The sequence below is a fragment of the Phocoena phocoena genome, chromosome 12, assembly GCF_963924675.1.
Source record: "Phocoena phocoena chromosome 12, mPhoPho1.1, whole genome shotgun sequence".
In the NCBI taxonomy this organism is placed as follows: Eukaryota; Metazoa; Chordata; class Mammalia; order Artiodactyla; family Phocoenidae; genus Phocoena; species Phocoena phocoena.
The window spans coordinates 2332102-2349423 of NC_089230.1; the positions used below are offsets into that span (position 1 = coordinate 2332102).

General features: G+C 44.4%; 1 pseudogene; it reads left to right on the forward strand.

Annotated features, from left to right (window-relative positions):
• The first annotated feature begins 10805 nt into the window (after positions 1-10805).
• Positions 10806-11852, forward strand: LOC136132112 (methionine adenosyltransferase 2 subunit beta-like; annotated as a pseudogene).
• The last annotated feature ends 5470 nt before the right edge of the window (positions 11853-17322 follow it).

Below are 17322 nucleotides of genomic sequence, written 5' to 3' on the forward strand. Positions count from 1 at the left end.
TATCAGAATTAGATTTCAATCCAAAATCTGTCCTTTATGTGGCCCGTGCTCTCCCCACACGTGATGGTACAAGGTGTTTCAGAAGTGGATTACAAGAAAGCCACGTTTTTCTGGAGGTTGCTAGAACGATCCGGTGCCTGGCCAGCCGCATCATGAGGAATAAGGCCACGGGACACACCAGGGAGGAGAGACGCTGTAAAGGGAGCTGAAGAAAGCTCGTCTGCTTCGTCTTTCCATCCCACGGCCAGGCCCAGGCCAGAGCAGAGCTGCTTTGTCTCCCTCTCCGATCTGACTGAAATCAGAGTACTTTTCAGGGGAGTACTCAAATCGGGTACTCTTAAGGAGAAATCAGAAATTTAACTGGTTTTTTGATAAACTGATGAAGTTTTATTTTGGACAGAAAAAGGCAACTTAACTGATGGCCAGTTTTCCCACTAATTCTATTCTCCCCTTCTTTCTGGACACAGGGCACTCAGCTGGGGAACAAACTTTCAAAAACTGGAGCACCAAACCTGATTTCTATCATGGTTACTTTTAACTACGAATCAAGTAATGTTAACTAAACTAAACTAACTAAACTAACTAAAACTAAACTTAAAATTAAACTTAAAATATGTAAAATAGCTTATTAATATTTTTATACTTTTTGCACGATGAAGTATATTGGGTTACATAAATATGTTTTTGCATGTTGGATCTGTTGTGTTTGAGAAAATCTATTATTAAAATTAGCTTTACCTGAAAAAAACAAGAAGCGTTATTATAGTAGCTACTTTGACGTCTTAGTCTGAACATTCAGATTATTAATTAATGGATTTGCATTTTAAACATTTTCTATGTTAAAGTTTCCAAATCTTTTATTTAAAGGTAAAATTTAATTAACGAGAGCACTCCACCTATGAGTCATCTTACTAAGAAGGGCTTTACCTCATACAAGTGTGGCTGAATAAAGGCTGATGGACAAGGATACCTACAGTATGGTTGCTATTATATAACAGAACACGCACTTAGCATATAAATTATTTCCAAAACCACAGAGGCCAAACCACAGTGGAAAAGTCAGCTACTCTGGAGAGAAATAGCAAGGTTATCTTCTGCAAAGTTTCCTATTCAGGTATGCATTCTAAGGTGACCTATATTTCTAATGCTTCTGAAAGCCCACACGATGAGTTAGTCTCTATGAAAAAAATGTGTATTTTTGGAGAGTTTGCCTCTCTGGTCCTGTATTCAGTCTCACAGACAGGCTTTAAATATTGGGAGATATTTAAACTATTTCACAGCACTACAGGTCTCACTCCTTTTTCAACATGCAGAGATAGACCTCAGAGAATCCTGGAGTTTTTTATCAACTCATTTTTTGAGAATTACTTAAGGAGTAGACATCACCTATAAAAATAGCCTGATATCTATATATACCTCCCTCCCTGCCTTTCGGATTCTAGTAATCTCAAAACTGGATGAGGGAAAATCTGCTGGATTTTATATCTTGAAGCAAGTAATTTAGTAGATGATTTTGTCCACACCGCAGCAGTTGAGAATATTTCTTCCCAGGAAGTTTCTGCTGCTAATTGATCCCGAAAAGTCAATCACTGATAGAAGTGATAAGACAACTGTGTATGGTGGGTCATTACTGTATCAGCTGATGGCCCAGTCTCCTAAGAGGAAGACAAAGACAGCTTCACATTCCTTCCCTGCAGGAATCATCGATCCCCCCCACCCCCACCCCACCCCCCCCGCCCCCCCCCCCCCCCCCCCGTGGTCACTCCCTCCTGGGGTCCAGTCCTTGCGCTTTCCTGCCCCCTCCTCCCGCCTCCCGACCCATTTCTCTTTTTCACTTTCTCCCTTGTCTGTCTCCTGTGCTCTCCCTCTCCATCCTTACTTGACCATAATGAATCAACCAACATTTATTTCTTTGTTCTTATAAAGTTGGCCATTTTATAGACTTACAGTGTTATAAACTTACAGAGTGTTTACACACTCTATTGCCAAGTTTTTAGAGTCTTCTATTTTCTCAGTAGGAAGTTTTAAAGGTTCTCTGCTCTTTCTTAGGAGACCCATTGCCGAATGTCTGTATAAGCCCGTGGTGATTCTTCTTTTCTTTTTCAAAGAGCTGGAAATAGCTGCAGATGAACCGCCCCTCCTCCTCTAGCGCTAAGACTTCAGAACGCACGCTGGGTAAATGAGCTAGTTTGACTGGCTCCTACTACTAGGCATATCACAACAGATGATGTTATTTAATACCTAAACATGACACAGTTTTAGGTGGGTGGTTTTTTGGGGGGCGAGGGTTGCTTCTAATACATTAATTTTAGTAATTAGTCTCAGTAACTTTGAGCAAGACTCCCTAGACAACAATATGCATGCAATGTTTTCTTAGAATACGCTGGCTGCTCGCTGAGAAGTCCCATCTGCTTCCTTTACAGAACATTGCTTTCTTCTGCCCTGTGGTTACACCTTCTGGCACGCAGCCCAGCAGCTTCCCCCAGGGCAGTTGTTAAAGGGAAATTCTTCTTGTCAAATATTAGAACTTGATTATGTGTCATGGGCGGATAAGTGGCTTTCCATTCCCCCCTCCTCAGCCCCCGAGGCACCCTGAGAGGCCTGGGCTCCTACAGCCCAGTGTGAAAACACGGAACCAAGCGTCCAGCACCCCCAGCTGACTCGTGAGAGGCAAAGTCCACAGAAGGGGCCGAGCTGAGAGGTCCAGAACCCAGTTAGTTTGACTACAGCCCAGGATTCCTTCTTTCAAACAGACCACTTCCAATTTCCAATGAGCATTCGTTCCTCATTATGTTTGTTTGCTAATTCCACCTAAAGTACATACCCTACTGGGCAGAAATCGACCAGTTCTTTTTCCTGAGGCTCGTTTGAACACCTATGTTAACACCTAAATATTTTGACTTAGCGCTTAAAGCTCAGAATATTTTGGTCACCAACTTTCTAGAAAATGTCCAGATTTCATTGAACAATCATTTGGTAATGGTAAATGGTAATGGACAGGTCAATGAAGCCATTTAAATGTTCATTTACTATGATTTACTTTGATTATATACAAACTCCTTCTCCACTGATACAGAGTACAACCAAAGAAAATGACTAAAGCTTCACTTTTTGAAAGACATTTCAAAAAGTTCACTGGTAAGTCAGCAGGTTAACATTCATTTTTTTTGTAGAAACATGCGTACAGAAGTGTAGAAAGCAAGGGGCCAACCTCCAAAAGTCAGCTCATCTCCTAATTTACTATTTCAACTCTGCTTCCTGCTCTGAGGCTCTGCAGCACATATACCACATCACCCTTTGGATTCATAATTCTGTACATGTTCACCATTTCATGAAAGATCATAGACAGCTATGAAAGGTTGCTGCCTAAACTTTATTTAAATTCAAGTGGAGTAATCCAAATTGTGAGAAATCACAGTAAATGACACAGTATATGACAACTTCAACAAAGTTTGAGGTAAAAATAGGAGTACTCTGAGTCACTTTGAGATACGACCCCTAGAACAGGCGGCCTGGTAATAGGTAAGGAATGAATCAGGATACACTGTTGACTAACAGATGCAGGGTAGGGGGGTTTCATTTGTTGCAGAGTTGTCAAGTGGAAGTTCACAGATCCCCCTCAACAAATAGCCCAGGGTATCCTATCCACTAAGAGAGGCACAGTTCCCTTTCCATATGTTTTCCTGCCTCTCCACCTCACTTTATGGACATGGGTTCTCTAAAAGACATAAAATTGTATAAAGTAAAAATTATAACAGGCAATTCTTGGATTTGTAACACATATAGAGGTAATAACAATAACAGCACAAAAACAAGGGAAGAGGGAATAGAGCTAGACAGGAAACATGTTTCTATATGTCAGTGGAAATAATTTAGGATAAACCTAAAAAGATTTTTATAAGTTGAGAAGTATATTGTAAGCCCCAGAGCAACCACTAAGAAAATAACTTTAAAAAGATACTGATGATACACAGGAAGCTTGTTAAGAGAGCAGACCACAAGAGAAATTCCTCATCACAAGAAGAATTTTTTTTCTTTTTATTTTATCTATGAGTTGATGGATGTTAACTAGACCTACTGTGGTAATCATTTTACAATATACATGTAAATCAAACCATCATGCTGGATTTAGCACCTTACACTTACATAGTGATATACGTGGAAAATACACACACACACACACACACACACACACATACAGGAATCACAGTTACACTAGAAAAGATAAGGAATCACAGTTACACTAGAAGAAATAAGGAATCACAGTTACACTAGAAAAGATACACTTAATGCAAAAGAAAGCAGCAAAGGACGGACAGAAAAACAAAAAATACATGACACATATAGAAAACAAAAAATTTAAATTGCAGCCATAAATCAAACTATATCAATAGTAATGCTAAATATGAATGGATTAAACAATCCAATCAAAAGGCAGAGGTTATCAGACTGCACTGAAAGAAAACAAAAAAGATCCAACTATATGCTGTGTACATGAGGCAAACTTTGGATCCAGAGATACAAACAGGCTGAAAGGAAAAGGTACATCATGCAAGCAGCTACCGTAAGAGCAAGAATGGTTATACTAATATCAGGCAAAATGATTTTAAAAGGACAAAAAAAAATTGCTAGAGATCAAGAGGGACATAATGATAAAAGGTTCATCCATCAGGAAGACGTAACAATCACCTAATAAGAGAATTCCAAAATACAGGCATTTTGGACAGAATGAGAGAATTGAAGGAAGGAATAGATTGTTAAACAGTAATAGTTGAAGATTTCAATGCCCCTTTTTCAATAATGGATAGAAAAACTAAGAATAAGATCAAGGAAACAGAAAACTTGAACAGCACTACTAACTAACTAGACTTAAAAGACGGCTATAGAACATGCTACCTAACAGCAGGAGGATACACCTTCTTAAGTGCACATGAAACATGCTCCAAATGCAAACCCAAACCACACTGTGATACGATTTCACATCCACCAGAACTGCTACACTTAAAAAGAGAAACAGGCCTTCCCTGGTGGCGCAGTGGTTGAGAGTCCGCCTGCCGAGGCAGGGGACGCGGGTTCGTGCCCCGGTCCGGGAAGATCCCACATGCCGCGGAGCGGCTGGACCCGTGAGCCATGGCCGCTGAGCCTGTGCGTCCGGAACCTGTGCTCCGCAACGGGAGGGGCCACAACAGTGAAAGGCCCACATACCGCAAAAAAAAAAAAGAGAGAGAGAGATAATAATGAGTGTTGGTAGAAGAAGCTTTGGACAAAATTCAACACCCATTTATAATAAAAACTCTCCAGAAAGTGGGCATAGAGGGAACCTACCTCAACATAATAAAGGCCATATATGACAAACCCACAGCCAACATCGTTCTCAATGGTGTAAAACTGAAACCATTTCCTCAAAGATCAGGAACAAGACAAGGACGTTCACTCTCACCACTATTATTCAACATAGTTTTGGAAGTCCTAGCCACGGCCATCAGATAAGAAAAAGAAATAAAAGGAATACAGATTGGAAAAGAAGAAGTAAAACTGTCACTGTTTGCAGATGACATGATACTATACATAGAGAATCCTAAAGATGCCACCAGAAAACTACTAGACCTAATCAATGAATTTGGTAAAGTTGCAGGATACAAAAGTAATGCACAGAAATCTCTTGCATTCCTATACACTAATGATGAAAAATCTGAAAGAGAAATTAAGGAAACACTCCCATTTACCACTGTAACAAAAAGAATAAACCTACCTAAGGAGACAAGAGACCTGTATGCAGAAAACTATAAGACACTGATGAAAGAAATTAAAGATGATACAAACAAATGGAGAGATATACCATGTTCTTGGATTAGAAGAATCAATATTGTGAAAATGACTATACTACCCAAAGCAATCTACAGATTCAATGCAATCCCTATCAAATTACCAATGGCATTTTTTACAGAACTAGAACAAAAAAATCTTAAAATTTGTACGGAGACACAAAAGACCCCGAACAGCCAAAGCAGTCTTGAAGGAAAAAAACGGAGCTGGAGGAATCAGACTCCCTGACTTCAGACTATACTACAAAGCTACAGTCATCAAGACAATACGGTACTGGCACAAAAACAGAAATATAGATCAACGGAACAGGATAGAAAGCCCAGATATAAACCCACGCACCTATGGTCAACTAACCTATGACAAAGGAGGCAAGGATATACAATGGAGAGAAGACAGTCTCTTCAATAAGTGGTGCTGGGAAAACTGGACAGCTACACGTAAAAGAATGACATTAGGACACTCCCTAACACCATACACAAAAATAAACTCAAAATGGATTACAGACCTAAATGTAAGACTGGACACTATAAAACTCTTAGAGGAAAACATAGGCAGAGCACTCTTTGACATAAATCACAGCAAGATCTTTTTTGATCCACCTCCTAGAGTAATGGAAATAAAAACAAAAATAAACAAATGGAACCTAATGAAACTTAAAAGCTTTTGCAAAGCAATGGAAACTACAAACAAGACAAAAAGACAACCCTCAGAATGGGAGAAAATATCTGCAAACAAATGAATGGACAAAGGATTAATCTCCAAAATATATAAACAGCTCATGCAGCTCAATATTAAAAAACCAAACAACCCAATCAAAAAATGGGCAGAAGACCTAAATGGACATTTCTCCAAAGAAGACATACAGATGGCCAAGAAGCACATGAAAGGGTGCTCAACATCACTAATCATTAGAGAAATGCAAATCAAAACCACAATGAGGTATCACCTCACATCAGGTCAGAATGGCCATCATCAAAAAATCTGCAAACAATAAATGCTGGGGAGGGTGTGGAGAAAAGGGAACCCTCTGGTGGGAATGTAAATTGACACAGCCACTATGGAGAACAGGATGGAGGTTCCTTAAAAAACTAAAAATAGAACTACCATATGACCCAGCAATCCCGCTCCTGGGCATATACCCTGAGAAAACCATAATTCAAAAAGACACATACACCCCAATGTTCACTGCAGCACTATTTACAATAGCCAGGTCATGGAAGCAACCTAAATGCCCATCGACAGACAAATGGATAAAGAAGATGTGGCACACATATACAACGGAATATTACTCAGCCATAAAAAGGAACGAAATTGGGTCATTGTAGAGACGTGGATGGATCTAGAGACTGTCATACAGAGTGAAGTTAAGTCAGAAAGAGAAAAACAAATATCGTATATTAACACACGTATGTGGGACCTAGAAAAATGGTACAGATGAACTGGTCTGCAGGGCAGAAATGGAGACACAGATGTAGAAAACAAACGTACGGACACCAAGAGGGGAAAGTGGCGGGGAGGTGGTGGTGATGGGATGAATTGGGAGATTGGGATTGACATGTACACACTCATATGTATAAAATGGATAACTAATGAGAACCTGCTGTATAAAAAATAAATAAATTTCAAAACTTCAAAAGTAAAATAAAATCATATCCACCTTCATCTCACACACACACACAAATGAGTGTTGGCGAGCACGTGGAGAAACTGCAGGCTTCGCAGACTTCTGGCAGGGATGTAAATGATGCAGCTGCTGTGGAACGCAGTTTAGCAGTTCCTCCAAATACTAAGCATGGGGTTATCATACGACTCAGAAAGTCCACTTCCTCGCGATACTAAGCATGGGGTTATCATACGACTCAGAAAGTCCACTTCCTCGCGATACTAAGCATGGGGTTATCATACGACTCAGAAAGTCCACTTCCTCGCGATACTAAGCATGGGGTTATCATACGACTCAGAAAGTCCACTTCCTCGCGATACTAAGCATGGGGTTATCATACGACTCAGAAAGTCTACTTCCTCGAAATACTAAGCATGGGGTTATCATACGACTCAGAAAGTCCACTTCTAGGCATGCACTCAGGAGAAAACGTTCTCCCAGAAACCTGCATGTGAATATTGTGCAAATATTCTTAGCAGTATTATTCGTAACAGCAAAAAGTGGAGACGACTCAAATGTCCATCAGCTTACGAACTGACATATCAAATATGGTATATCCATACAGAGTATTATTCGGCAATGAAAAGAACTAAAGTGGTGATAGATGCCGTGACATGGATGAACCCTGAAAACGTTATGCTAAGTGAAAGCAGGCAGTCACGAAAGAACACATATTATAACATATCGTATAATTCCATTTATAAAAGAGGCAACTCTCGAGAGTCAGGAAGTGCTTCTCTTGGGGGAAGGTCGGAGGGGTGGGGAAAAGGGAGAACGACTGCCAGTGGGTATGCGGTTCTTTTTGGTGGTGATGAAACTATTTTAAAACTGACTGTGGTGACGGTGGCACAACTCTGTGAATAGACTAAAAACTGTTGAACACTTGACATGGGTGAACTGCATGGTGTGTACGTATCTCAATAAAGCTGTTTAAATTACTGGAAAGTGAGAGGAGCTGCATTACGGCATGTTCCGGCCTGCAATGCACACCCTGACCATCTTCTGGCCCCGAAGTTTGTCTCAGCTATTCCAGCTTGTTCTTTGGTGAGTTACACCCAGCAACTGGGTGTGGGACCGTGGGCTGCAGAGAAAATATTTCTGTATTTCTGCATGGTTAGGGCTTACGGAACAAATTTTACTGGGACCTTGGACAAAGGGCAGGTCTTTACTGAATAGAGATTCACCTTTCTCATGATCTGTGCTTACATTTCAAAAGGGTTTGAGACCCTGGAGCCGTGGAGATATTCCAGCAGTCTCTCCTCCTGGAGACATTTAATTACATTCCAAAGAGTAAGAACCCAGGAGCCTTCCCCCTTTCTTCCTGAGGAGGATTTACTTATACTGGGAGAGTCGAGTCGCTTTCCCTCTCTCAGGAGGAGAGAGGAACAATGTGCGTATAAGCCTGTAGATTCTTATTTCCGGGTTTCTCACCTACAGTACAGACCCCCGAAAGGGGTAAGGTGACAGCAATCTGGCCCTCACCACCTCACCACAGAAGGGGAAACACTAGAGCAAAGGAAACAAATCTGGTTATCGCTCTTAGGGATAATCAGTCCCCACCCAGGAAACCCCAGCTCGACTTTCAGGACAACACAAATAAACATGGGCGTGGAAAAATTACCAAGGTGTGTCCACTCCGGCCCTCGCCACCATCAGAATCAAGTCTAGGCCACCGTACAGATTTCAACCAAAACTTCAATGCAAATCACTACCCGATGTGTCTGCAGTGAGCAGCCCCACTCCTCAGACTCCACAACTCGCTCTCTGAACTACGTCCTGGTTCTGCCGGTGGATAGAAGCCCTGCTCATCTTGTCAGAAAATGCTGAGGTCCCGCCTCTACAACTTACACAGTCTTACCTGTAAAACAGGAATAAGTAATTCCCCCTGAGCTGTTGGGAGCATCTGTCACTGACCTATAGGGACGGCGGTGACTGAAACAAAGTTCCTGCCTGGTGAACTCCCATCCTCCTGGGAGAGCGCTCCACCAACTGAAAAGGTTGTCTTCAGCTGTTTTTGTCTATTACTATGAGTGGCGGTTATTAGTAACAGCCATTAGTAACAGTTCCCAATGCAAATCATTTGTTTTAAGAGGCAAGGTAAAAACAAATGAGAATACATCTATCATTCCTTACATTTCTGTGGTATGTACTAAACAGTCTTGCTGGCTGAGAAACTTTCAGGGAGGGGTCTTTATAAACGTCAAATTTAATGCAGTCTGATTTCTGATGAAGGAGTAAAGGCAGTTCGGTGGAGAAGGGACAGTTTTTTCTCCAATGGTGCTCGAACAACTGAGCATCCAATATGTATAGGGTTGGCCAAGAAGTTTGTTCGGGTTTTTCCATATGATGTTATGGAAAAAATAAAATTAAAAAATAAAAATCCTGCTGCGGTACCACCAGGCTGTGTCTTTACCCATCTTCCTAGGCTCCTGGCTGGTTTTACGCGATTCTCACCCTGTATCTTTCCAAGAAACTGCATTTCTGTCTAAGTTAGGGATAGACTGAGACTGTTGTCTGCAACCAGGAAGCTTGCCATTGAACCAGAGGGTACAAAGCAAGCAGCTGACGGCAGCAGGCTGCCGAGTGCCTCTGTGACGCTGAAACCCCTGGAGCAGGCGTGATGCCCGGGAGACGGCCAGATGTGTCCCTCTGGACGGGTGGCCAGGAGGCTGCATGCCCGCTGCGTGAAGGCTTGTGAGAACGGGGAGGAGATGGGTGCCAACGGCGCTGCGGACTCTCCCACCAAAGGTTCTCAGGATTCGAGTTTCATGAAGAAACTTTCAATATTTCTCATTTGATCTACAGAATCTGCTCAAATTTCAGACGCCTACATATTTTCAATGACCAACGCTCCTTGATAACAGACTTAAACTGTTTTTCTGTCTCCACTGTTTTCTGTTGGCTAGACTCCTAGCCTATTGACTAGGGCAGGGCCTCGCTTAGCAGCCTGTAACATCTGGGATTACCTTCTGCTAGAGGAGGGATAGGAAATGACCTATACAAAGTTAGCTATAAACATACATACTCTGAAGAGACACAAGAGCCCAGCAAACTATAAATTTTAAAAGTCTGACAGATCGGCCGGCCCGGACCTAGGGGAGGAGGGCCGAGGGCGCTGGAGTGAAAACAAGTCTGCGGCGACGCCAACACGGCGGGCACGGCGGGCGGGAGACAGAGCTCTGCATCCACTTCGTCCCCGTGAACTGCCCTTTGGTGAAGGAGGAAGTGAGCAGCCCCAACTGGCGGGTTCCGATTACTGGTGCCACCAGGCTTCTTGGCAGAGCTGTGTACTGAGAATTTCAGCAGAGTAATCGGCATGCCGTGGGCTGTGGTTTTAGAAGAGCAAGACCCAAATGTGAGCAGCTTAATCTCTTGGAGTCTGAAGCAGTTCATCACATCACTTATGACTTTCAGCCCCATGTCCCAGTACATTGTGAGGCAGAGAGGCCAGATGTCGAAAATCAGCCGGACGCTGCTTGGCAACCTGATGTCGATGCTTCCGGGAACTCGGGGAAGAAAGCTGCTGCAATCGGAGCATTTCTAATCTACATTAGCTCCGGTTATTTTTTGCTGGAACAAGCCCACCTTATGGAGAGGAAGACGTACCATGTCCCCTAAATCTATATGGCAAAACAAAACTAGAAGGAGAAAGGGCCGTCCTGGAGAACAATTTAGGAGCTGCTGTTTTGAGAACTCCTGTCCTGTATGGAGAAGTTGAAAAGCTTGAGGAAAGTGCTGTGCCCGCTGTTTGATAAAGTGCAATTCAGCAACAAGTCTGCGAACAGGGACCACCGGCAGCAGCGGCTCCCCACACACGTCAAAGATGTGGCACTGTGTGTCGTCAGTTATCACAGGAGAGGATGCGGGATCCATCAGTTAACGGAACCTTTCACTGGTCTGGCAATGAGCAGAGGACTAAGTATGGAACAGCACGCGCAACTGCACACGCCTTCAAGCTCCCCAGCAGCCACTTACGACTGATAACTGACAGTCCTGTCCCAGGAGCATAACAACGTCTGAGAAACGCTCAGCCTGACTCCTCCAAATTGGAGACCTTAGGCATTGGCCAGTGAACACCATTTCGAATTGGAATCAAAGAATCACTCCGGGGCTTCCCTGGTGGCGCAGTGGTTGGGAGTCCGCCTGCCGACGCGGGGGGCGTGGGTTCGTGCCCCGGTCTGGGAGGATCCCACATGCCGCGGAGCGGCTGGGCCCGTGAGCCATGGCCGCTGAGCCTGCGCGTCCGGAGCGCGGCGGGAGAGGCCGCAGTGGTGAGAGGCCCGCGTACCGCAAAAAAAAAAAAAAAAAATCACTCTGGCCTTTCCTCGTTGACAAGAGATGGAGACAAACGGCCTTTCATTAGCATTACGTGTGTTGTCGCTGTTGTTTAAACGAGAAGTATGTGGCACTTTTTAAAGAGAAAAGGAAACCGTTCTGAACCAGCGCTAATTGTGACTCATGGTCTCTCAGGTGAACGATGCTCTCGCACTGGTGAAACTAAGGAAACCAAGGACAATAATGCCTTGTTTGAAGCAATGAGTTTTCTGTTGATCATTCCGTTCTGGCTTAACTTGCTGTTTGAACATAGTAAATTATGATTCTCAAATATTTGGGAGCCAGGATGAAACACGTCTGCTGTAGACTTTTTTTTTGGGATGAAATGCATTGTTCATTCCTACAAATAACCTCTACATTTTCAGGACTTTTGCATCTGTTGGTCCTTTTATGTTTTAAAGTGTGTTAAATAGTATAAAACTCATTGGTGTTCATTATTTGCTTTGCTTGAGCTCAGATCAAAATGTCTGAAGAAACTTTATTTTTGCTATTTAAGTGTAGTTTTTACGCTTGAGATGTTTCAACTTGTTATGTATATTGGAACTCCTGCAGCTTGATGCCTCCTGCTTTTGTAGCGGTGAACGGTGAACAACGTGTGTATGTGTATGTATTTTTTTAATATGTCTGAAACTGTCCTTTTCACTCCATGTCACCAAGTGATATTCCATATGTGTGGTTATACTAATAGTAATGGGCCTTGTAAGTCTTTTGACCATTCATGAATAATAATAAATAGGTACTGGTGGCATGGTAAAAATATAAAAATAAATAAATCTGATAAATACCACAAACATCACAAAATACAGGAAAATACATACTTTCATTAACTGCCTGCTGTATTTTTGTAATACGTTCTTCCTACATTGCTTTAACGGCACACTTTCTGGTATCACCTCTTCATATCACAATGACTTTTAAAAACATCTTCCTATGGAGATAAAAAAATAATTTTACTCTAGAATGACTGATCAAAATGGTTTTTCAGTTACTGACATATTTTAAGAGTTTCATCGATGGATGAATTCAATTACAATTCATTTTGGAAATGTCATGCATGTTAAGTTTTAGAACTGGGCTTCCCTGGTGGCGCAGCGGTTGAGAGTCCACCTGCCGATGCAGGGGCCACGGGTTCGTGCCCTGGTCCGGGAAGATCCCCCATGCCGCAGAGCGGCTGGGCCCGTGAGCCATGGCCGCTGAGCCTGCGCATCCAGAGCCTGTGCTCCACAACGGGAGAGGCCACAACAGTGAGAGGCCCGCATACCGCAAAAAACAAAAAACAAAACAAACAAAAAAAAAGTTTTAGAACTGTCAAATTTTGGAAACCTTTTTCGAGTTCTTTTTTCACATGAGTTTGGAATTTATAGCATTTCAGTTTTTTTTCAGTGACTAGTAACATTTTAGTAACATACATGCTCTCTTTTAATTACGTCCATTCACCAGTTTTTCATTAATGTTCTCGTCATACAGCATATCATAGTGTCATATGGTCTTCATCAACATTTTGTGTCAAATCGGTAGTAAATCTAAATGTTTTTACAGCGTATTTATATGATGCACTCCTCTTCATTCATTGGGTTATCGAATAATACAAGAGCCTAGTGATTATTTCTATTCAAAATCTAACTCATGAATTACTACGTTTGGTACGATCTGAGAAAGTATCCTGTTACAATTAGCTTTTAACGTCGGGATAACTTCTGACGTTCCATCATCTTCACCACACAGACCCCCAGCAGTAAGACTGAACAAAGACGCTCATCCTGTAAATCCAAGCTTGAACCTCACCCCTTAACAGCTCAGTCTGTAGTGCACTAAGAAATTACCTTTTAATCCCATAATTCTCTTGTGAAAGGAATTACAACACATTTTGGGGTGTTAAAATCATAGTTGATGTAAATTTTTATGGCAAACCGTGACTTTTCAAACAGTCTGGGTGTTTTTCATTCCATTACCACACCAGGTCTCCTTTAAGTGGTGTGCAGTCACAGCTAGAAACGCCCGTTGGGACACCACTGACAGGGACACAAGGAAAACCCAGACCATGAACACGTTACACTGCGGGTAGCTCGTGGGTGGGGGCGGAAGAAGGCTTGGTGGGAAGTGGCATCTGAATCAGGCCTCGGGAGAGGAACAGAAATTCATCTGCCATTACCCAAGGCACCCTCTCTTCTCCTTGCCCTCCACATCCAAGTTAAACTACGTCCTGTGACTCTTACCTTCTTAGTGAAAAAAAATTAATATTTACTGAGTATTATTTGCCAAGAACACCGCTCAACACTCTGTATACGTTACTTATGTTACACAACAACCGCCCCATTTGGTCAGGCAGTATTCACTCCCCCTTGTACGGATGGGCAGACTGAGAACATTGATAAGTAACTCGCCCGACAGCACTCAGCCAGGAAGTGAGGTGTCCAGGACCCTGATCTGTGCAGTGGCTGCAACATGTACACCCAATCCCTCTGCTACTCAGCCCCCTGCACCTCCGCTGCCCCCACACTTCCTTGCTGGTGACACCCTTCCTCCTCAGAAGGGCCCTTGGCTCATTCCCCGTGAGTCCGGCAACCCTGGGCAGAACCCATCAGCCCACCAGTTTCCAGGGAACCAAAGTCCAAAGATCATCTCGAACAGCATCTTTCTGGTGGTCCTGCTGTAACCTTCTCACAGGGCCCGTGAGCAGCACGCAGCGGCACAGATGTGGCATTTCCCAAGTCCCCGTTACCGACTGTGCACAGAGCGTGCGCACACCGGCACGGCACCGGGCCCCCAGCACCTTAAACGTTTGTAAACATCTGCTGGAATTCTGGTATACTTCCCCCACAACGGGATGTGCAGGGAGTCAAAGGGACAGAAGACAAGTACCTGGCACACCGAGGAGACAAGACACTTGCTTCCTCTAACCTGGGCCTTGAAAGAGGAGAAAGCGTAAGCATAGCCCAGGTGTGTGCAATGGGGAAGAGGGGTCAGGGAAGGTGGCACCCCAGCCAAACAGCCAACGCACCTGGGGCTGCAGGAGCGCCTGCCGTCGAGACCCAACACCAGACTAAGGACGGGGGCTGCAGCACAGCATTCTGTATACCAAAATTTCAACGTAAGGTCAGATAAAAAGTCACACGTCACGTGGACTGAGACAGAAAGGGGAGAGAAATGCTAAATGCCTTAAGTAAAAAGGGAACTCCATTTCGGAAGAGCTACCATTCAGTTTTACAAACTATAAATGATTTAAAAGAGAGTTTAAGATCCATATCCAATAGTCTAGTGATTTATAAAACATGCCCAAATTGGCTTTTAGCAACTAGAAGTGTTTGAAAATTAAACATTTACGGGAAAAATAATTTCATTATCAAACCGGAAGATTTCATAAATTGCCAAAACAACAAACTCAGGTGAAAATATCAGAAATGACCCCTGTATATAAGGCATGGCCCAGACACCTCTATCCTGCTTGCTCCCCTGTCCCTATTCCTCTCCATCCACCCTGAGATGCAGGCCCGGGAACCCCCTGCCCTCTCTTCTCCTTCATTGGTTCCGGGGAAGCAGGCCCGACTTTACCCAGAGTCACCATTCTGCAGAGGCAAAGCCCTGGTAAAGGCCCAGCGTGCTCCAGAAGGTGGGGAGGGGTCCACAGGTCCCCTCCCACTGCCGGTAGCAGCACAGACTGCCCCGCAGAGACGTGACGGGAGCCTGATGCCACATGAGAGGCCAGACCCACCTTACCTTGCTTTGCGATCCATTTCCTACAAGGCAGGAAGGTTGCTTTTTTTTTTTTTTCCATCAGGGTAGAAATTCTATGCTCAAAATTCATTTTCCCTCCTAACTGTAGTTATTGCTCTATTACTTGTAGCATCCGGTCAGGCAATTTCATTCTCATTCCTTTAAAATGATCTTGGAAGAGTCTTTTTTTCACACTAATCAGGATCCACGCAGCCGTGGGCCTGGCTTTCACTCATCCAGACACTCAGGTGTCTCTGAACCTATGCACGTTTCTGCCAATGTTTCCTGCCTCAGTTTTAACCCTGTGGATGGACACGTAGCTGCTGCAGTCCTTAGTCAATCCTCTGTCCACATCTCCTGACCATTCTGTTTCCACCTTGGTCTTTTTGCTACACATGCAGGGAGTTTTTTACCTTTGAGGTTACTAATTTTTTTCTTTTTGCATTATCCCATCATTCAATCCGTCCATCGAATGACTTGGCGCAACAACTTTTTAATCAAAAATCATTCTGGGGGCTTCCCTGGTAGCGCAGTGGTTAAGAATCCGCCTGCCAATGCAGGCAGGGGACACAAGTTCGAGCCCTGGTCCGGGAAGATCCCACATGCCGCGGAGCAACTAAGCCCGTGTGCCACAACTACTGAGCCTGCGCTCTAGAACCCGCGAGGCACGACTACTGAGCCCGTGTGCTGCAACTACTGAAGCCCGCGCGCCTAGAGCCCGTGCTCCGCAACAAGAGAAGCCACCGCAATGAGAAGCCCGCGCACCACAGCAAAGAGTAGCCCCGCTCGCCACAACTAGAGAAAGCCCGTGCGCAGCAACGAAGACCCAACGCAGCCAAAGATAACTAATTTTAAAAGATCATCTTGATTGCACCATTTTCATAGCGGCCTTTTTTAGGTACAAACGTTCTCAAATCTCAAGTAGTGCAATTAGGTTTTTACTTTAAAATTACTTTGTTCTCTGAATCGCTTCCCCCAAGAAAAGCCATTCTGCTGGTTCATCTCAGCCTTCGTCACACGCTGTTCACTCTCCTCCTCCGTCCAGTGTGGATGACCCAGGAGAGTGCATTTCCTCTGCACTTGTTTCCACCAAATACGCCCCTTCGTACCATGGGGGCTGGCAGTGTAGACCGTGTCAGGAGGGCGGGGTGGGTTAGTGTGCAAGGGTAGAGACCAGGTGGGGTCCCAGGCAGCCCGAGACCGAGTCCAGGAGGGTCTGCACCTGGGCCGTGGGGCGTGCTCTTCCCCAGGTGAGCGCTGCCCTCCGGCACGTCCAACGGGGCCGTCAGTGCACGACCTCGAACCCCGCTGCTGCCCTGTGCCAGTGTCCACACTGAGCCGCAGACAGGAGGCCTGCCCATGTCCGTCCGGAGCAATGCTCCGACCAGCCCGGGGGGGCGGGTGGGGCAGCCAGGCCCGCTGTCCCTGAGCCACTCCTCAGACTTGAAGCAGGGGCCTCCCTGGGTTCAGGGTAAGGTCAGCTGTCCCCCCGAAAGCGTGCCGTGTCGTCCTCGGGCGGCAGCTGCCCAGCCCCAGCCTGCACTTCCCAGACCCCTGGATCTGTGCATGTGGTCGCCTTGGATCCTCACCAGACACGTACTGGGGCCGACTTCTGCTCCAGGCACCAGGGATACACACTGCTTACAAAGTCCCTTCTCCAACGGAGCTTATGGATGATAACCCAGCGCATCTCAGACACCAATGAGAGATGAATAAAATACACAGGGCAAACGTGACAGTGACGGGAGGGAAAACGGGCATCCCCTTCCGGCTAGAGCTTCTCT